The 6,618-nt window shown below is 34.1% G+C and overlaps 1 non-coding gene across 1 annotated transcript; it reads left to right on the top strand.

Moving 5' to 3' along the window:
• Nucleotides 1-225: 225 nt before the first annotated feature.
• LOC134361419 (U6atac minor spliceosomal RNA) lies at nt 226-346 on the top strand. The gene has a single exon (XR_010021441.1). It is a non-coding gene; the product is annotated as a U6atac minor spliceosomal RNA (small nuclear RNA).
• The last annotated feature ends 6,272 nt before the right edge of the window (nt 347-6,618 follow it).

Raw genomic sequence — 6,618 nt, 5'->3', positions numbered from 1 at the left:
AACTCTCCCCTTCCTCCTAATATCTGAAGCATCCCGGAGATTTCCATCCGATGTCTCATAAATATCTCAAACTCAACATGTCCAAAAGCAGAGCCATCTTTGCCCTTACATAGGCATCTTACTGACTTATCTGATTTTGGTAACAGTACCTCCAGCTTACTCCAAATAGGCAACCAGGAGTAATCATTTCTATCTTCTCCCTTACTTATAAAACCCTATACATGTGTGTTATATAAAAGAAGTTAGCATTCATCTTAAAAAGAATGAGACGATTCTAGTCACCCATACCAAAGATTCACGGTTAGGATGTTGCTATTTACTTTGTGGTATCGAACCTTGCTTTTTGCACTGATCATAGAAAATACAATCGATACATTAAACACATTAAAATTAACAACTTTTTCTTTGTAAAAAAAAATTATGAGAGTGAAATGGCAATTAGAATGGGAGAAATTATTTGCCACACATATATCTGACAAAGGAATTATATCCAGAATATTTAAAAAACTCTTACCGCTTCACATAAGAGGATATCCAAATGGCTGGAAAGAAAAAAATTGGTAATTTTACTAATCATTTTAAGGAAATTCAAATGAAACTCACCAAAACAAACTATACACACAAGAATGACTAAAATGTTAAAAACAGAAAATGCCAAATGTTGGTAAGGATATGGAGCAATTGGAACTCTTGCATATTCCTGATGTAATGGTTAATTGGTACAAATACCTTAGAAAACTGTTTGTCATTATCTATCAAAGCTGCATATGTATATGACCCAGTAATTCCATGCTTAGGTATATATCCAACAGGATTTTTTTATATGTTCACCAAAGGGCAGGTATACACAAGTTCATAGCAGTATTATATGTTATTATTCCAAACTGGAAACTACCCAAATGCCCACAAACAGTTGAATGGGTAAATAAATTATAGTTTGTCTACATAATATAATATTACACAAAAGATAAAAATAAACTAAACTAAATAATAATAATAGTATAATACTATACAACAGTGAGAATGAGCCAACACACAAAAATGTGGATAAATCTTGCAAGCATGATGTTGAGCGAAAGAAGCCAGACACAGAGGAATATCATGGATAATTCTATTTATATAAAGTATGAAAGCAATCGAAACTAATCTATGCTGTTAAAGGACAGTATAATGGGTAGAGACAGGGACAGAAACAGGAATCTTCTGGGTTTACTGGTAATACTCTCCTCTTTAATCTGGATGCTGGTTTTGAAAATTAACTGAGTTTGTATCCATTCCAGAGTAAACTTAAGATATGGGCACTTTTTGGCATGTATATTATACTTCAGAACTATTAAAAATTCTGTAAATTTTGCTTCTTTAATACTTCTCACCTTTGTTACATCCTTAACATTCCAGTATTCACCTTTTTATCTCAGAGATTTATTACCTTAATCTAAACAATTGTTAGCTTTTCATATCCCTTTCCCTTTTAATTCATTTTAATTGCACTTGAAAGATAAGTCTTAAAAAGCAAAGCTTCAATCATGCAGCTCCTTACTGATTCTGCAATTGAGTTTAAATCCTTAGTATGGTTTTCAAGGCCTCCATACTTTACTTCCAAAAACCTAATCTTGACTTACACTGAACAAAAGGAAGATTTATTATTAATCTAAACATGACTTTGTCCCCTTCTCATCTTGTGCTGCTCTTGGAAAAGTTTCTATAATTCTCTCTGTTGAGACTGTACTTTCTTGCAGTCCTAATTCAAAAGTCTCCATCAAAGTCTTTTTGACCACTGCCTATCACCCAATTTCGGAATGTGGTCTGCCCCCTTTTTAAGTTACTTTACTGCATGCCCTCTCTTATGGATTGCATTATCTTCTACCATGTATTATATATTTTTTGTCTTGTCCTTCCCTTTTTGATTCTAAACTTTATTGGGAGAATAGATGTTTTATCTCACTCTTCTTTCCACCACCTGCCTCAGTTTTGCACACAGTGGGTGAACAGAAAATATTTTAAACTTTGTGGAATCAGAATAACTTAAAAACTGTTTGCTGCTTTAAAGTTTTAAATTAAGTTCTCCCAATAACCTATAGTATCTGCTATTTTATCTTAAACAATCGTGAGAGTATCTATAATCAAATGATTGAATTTAAATGGGCAACCTGCCACATATAAAAGGTATTCCTCTCTGCATTATTCCAGAAAATGAAACTGCAGAGAAATTTGTCATGACTCATAATGCTGGAGAAAACAGTGAAACAACAACAAAAAGTCTGTCCAAGGTAAGTATACAACAATTACATATTTCTTTCTTTCATTTTTTACCCCAGTCATCTAAAAACACTTAAGATAAAGGGAACTTTAAAATGCCAGTGCTAAAGCTGCCTCTTTATTTTCCATATTTCTCTGTATTTTAGGACACTGTTAGACTATGCTGCTATTGTTTTGTCTTGTAGTATTGAGTTGAGATCTTTAGTAACATGGAGTTGATGTTTTTGACAAATTTTCCATATGTGTAAACTTTGGGTTATTATTCAAAATGAGCCATGTTTTTTACTGGTTTAACTAGAAGAGAGTTAAAAAGAAAGGAAAAAAATCAATGTTTTAATGTAGTTTTTTCTTTTGAGATTGAAATGAAAGATTGGTGTGGGGTGACTATAGAGAGAAAAGAAAGAAAGGGAAGATGATATTGACAGCTAACATCCCCTGATATCACATTATATCCTTACAAATACCTGATGAGATAGAACTGTTATCAATCCATACATGACTTGCCCAAGTCCATACAATTTACAAGTGGTAAAGTTGTGATTCAACTAAGCAAGATTTAAGGAAGAGGCAGCTTCCTTTCAGAAGAGTAGTGAACAAGAGCTTGCCAATAGGAATTACCTTTCAAGTCTTTTAGTTTGTCAGTGCTTGCAGCCTGCTGAGTCCTCTACCAAGTTAGAAAACTTTAAAAAAGAGAGAAAAAAAAAAGAAAAAGAAAAAGTATGAACTCAACACTAAAATAAACTCCCCAAACTTTGCATTTTTGTCTATTTGTGCGTGAATTATAGAGTCTATCATTCATTAACGAACTCTGAAATAGGAATCTGAAGACATAATTTTAGTTTTCACTCTGTCAGTTTCTACCTACATATTTGCATGAATTTGAGCAAGGCATTTTGCCTTTGTCAGCTTATGTTTTCCAGTTTGTAAAAATGGAAATGATATCTACCTTACCTGGTTTACCTAATTACTTTAAGGATGAATGATGTTATGTATGCACAGTTTTTGTAACCTACAAAAAGCAATTCATGTATGAGTATAAATTATTACAATTATATATTTTAGACGGTGATTTTAGGTAATAAAACTGAAAATAGAATGCATTTAAATTCCATAAAAATAGTAAAAAGGCTAGGAATTACACTTCTGAATGTTAACTGTTGCTACAGCAATCAAACAACTGCTCTGGAACATTATCAACATTGTGATGATACTACAGACACCAGAGCCATTTAATGCCCAAGCTTGTCCTGGCATAACATTCAAAGAAATATCAATTGAGCATCAAAAAATAATTGAAAACAATTTCATACTTGTGTTGCTTTCTCTAAAAGGTCATAGCGGTCACATTCATAGCGTATAACTAAACTTCTTGAATTTATCTTTCTCATCCCTCCTCATTGTCCCTCCCCAATATCTCTCAAGTCTTTCATCAAAAGATAAAGATTCTTGCTTTCTCTACTTCAAGTTTCTGCAAATTGTCTCAATCTTTGTCCACAAATATTCTTTATCTTCCTCTACCCTTCTATTTTTCCATTTCTTATATCAATTCTTGCTTTTTCTTTGGTAAAAGTTGTGGCTCTTTTGCCAGGTGAATGCCAACAGCCTCCTATTTTTCTCTTACTTCAAACTTTTATTATAACCTAGTAGCCAACACATGTTCCTTCTTAGTGAGTGGAAAAGCCTTGGCAGCAAAAGCCTATGGATACTAACAGATTAACATCTTTCTCTTCAACACAGCTACTATGTGCAAAGCACTGCCTAGATATTGTGGGAGATTGAAAATAAAACAAAAAACACTAAATAAAGAGAGCAATCAATTGTAAGATTTGGTCCATTCTTAAGGCATATCTTCTAAGTAAACTCTAAAACCACTCAGAAACTATTGCTCACTAGAGCAGTCAAATGAATGTGGTCCTGCCGTGTTTCTTCATCAATTATTTATGCTTTCTACTATGATTTCATTTCACCTAAGGACTTAAAGGCTAAAAAAAAAGTGCTATATTTGATTGTTGCACAGGAATTGATATGAAAAATTGAAATAGAAAGACATTGAATGTGTATTGCTTTGGCCATGAATAAACTTAGTGAGAAGAAAGACAGCAACGTGAGAGAAGCCATAAGACACATGATGTGCAATGGCACTTGGAAATTAGATGCTGAGCATGAGCAGAATGCATCAAAACTAATTCCAGGTAGCAGCACCAAACAAACGTGAAAGCTGTGCGTGGAATTAAGTTTGGAGGCAAAGATAATGATGGTTTTGTTGTTAGATATGGGTTTATTTTTACACCAGGTACATCTCCATGGTCGCCTATTGGAGCTCTGGAAAGATAAGATGTCCAGCAAGGGAGATCTGCAAGCCACTCACTTATCAATGACAACAATAAGAGAATGGATAAAAGTAGAAAAAAACAAGATGTATGAGATTATGGTGCATAATTTTCTATAGGTTTTTGGTAATGAGATTATAACCCCCTTGCATAGTGCTTTTTATTAATGTTCATTGACAGTAAAAGTGAATGTCCTCATTTCTCTAAACTCCTAGTTCTTCATAGAAGATACTTTTTACATTTTAAATTATTTCAGAGTAAATATTGAAGCATTTAGAAGTTTTTCTGAATATAAGAATTGCTATTTTATTTATATCTCCAAATAATTTTACAACAGATAAAAATCACTAAACTCAAGTTTCTGATACCTTGGGGAATTAATTTAGAACTGAGGAGAGAAACTGAAATCATTTTGACCATGAGGTTTGTTTGCTTGTTTGATTAATTTTTTACCTTCTGGAAGTAAAGAAACTGCAAAGCCAGTTTTCCAATGGCTGTATTATTAAAAGTAGCATACTAGCACTCATTCTGGAGTCACAGACAGACTGGAGATGTCAGTGTTTTTTCTCAGTTTGGTGTTGAGCTGGGAGTGGGATACATGGAGGAGCCTAAGAGGGGGAGAGATGGCAGGACAAATGAAGCAGTAGGCCCCCCGGGGAAGGGCGATGTCAAGTCACGATCCAGGTGAACAACCAGAATCAGGATCCTGGGTGTATCTGAGTCTCAAAACGTGCAGATGGTCAGTATTAATTTCTGGTAAAATTTATACTGAAATCTGAAGGAAGTAGTTAGTCAATTAAAGAGTGAGGGGAAAAGCATTCCATGTGGAAAATTCAGCACAGATAATAGGTTAATGTAGGAATAACAATCTTATGTATAAACTGCCTTGGGCATCACCATAGTCATTTTGATTTTATTTTAGGTATAATGAGAAAACATTGGAGGGTTTTAATTTGGAAATTGTTACAATATGATAAAGATTTTTAAAAATATTTTCTGGCTGCTACATAGAAAATGAATTGGAGTGGCTCTAGGAGGAGGTGTTAGAAAGGTGTTTTGCAGTAAAGTGATGAGAGATGGTGGCAGGTTAGTTTGAGATTGCACCGGTAGAGATGAGAGAAACGAATGTTCTGTAAGCTCAATGATGTCCCGCAAAGTTCATATGTTGAAGTCCTAACTCTCATTTCCTCAGAATGTAGCTATATTTGGGATTGGGTTTTTAAAGAGGTAATTAGGGTATAATGAGGATTATGGGTGGGCCATAATCCAGTGTGATTGCTGTCCTTATAAAAAGGGATTAGGACACAGGCACAGAGAAAAGATCACATTAAGAAAAAGGGAAAAAAAGGTGGCTGTCTACAAGCCAAGGAGGGAGACCTCAGAATGAAACTAACCCTGCCGACACCTTTATCTTAGACTTTTAGGCTCCAGAACTGTGAGGATAAATTTCTGTTGTTTAAACCACCCAGACTGTGGTTCTTTATTATGGAAGCCCTAGAAAATTAATACAGGGTGGATTCAAGAGGTATTTGAAATATACGATTGCTAGGTTTTGGACTGAATTAGATATTAAAGAGGAGATTTGGATTGAATTACGTATTAAGGGAGATATGCTAGGCATAAGTTTCCTAGTTTGAGCAACTACCTAAATGCTATTGTAATTATTATACCCTTAAACTGAGACTTACATAGGTTACATAATTTGTTAAATTCCGTCAGCTAGGAAAAAGTGGAACTGGGCCTTGAATTCAGATTTGTTTGACTCCAAAGCTACAGTCTTAACCTCTATGTTGCTATACTCCTCACATTTAAGAAATATTGTATTTACAGCTATAAAATTTTTTAAATGAAAACAAACCGTGGAAATGATTAACTTCACCCCTTCAGTTTATAGTTAGAAAACTGAGGCCAGAGAGAAGTGATAGACCTTTCCATTTAAAAAGAATAAGTTGAGTTTATCTTCGTATGATAAGAGGAATTGAAAAAAAAATTCGACTATGTATAGTAGCAGAACTAATTTTCTCTGCTG

This window comes from Cynocephalus volans, chromosome 12 (assembly GCF_027409185.1).
Source record: "Cynocephalus volans isolate mCynVol1 chromosome 12, mCynVol1.pri, whole genome shotgun sequence".
NCBI lineage: Eukaryota > Metazoa > Chordata > Mammalia > Dermoptera > Cynocephalidae > Cynocephalus > Cynocephalus volans.
The sequence above is the reverse complement of the archived record's forward strand: the minus strand, read 5'-3'. Positions and strand labels throughout refer to the sequence as shown.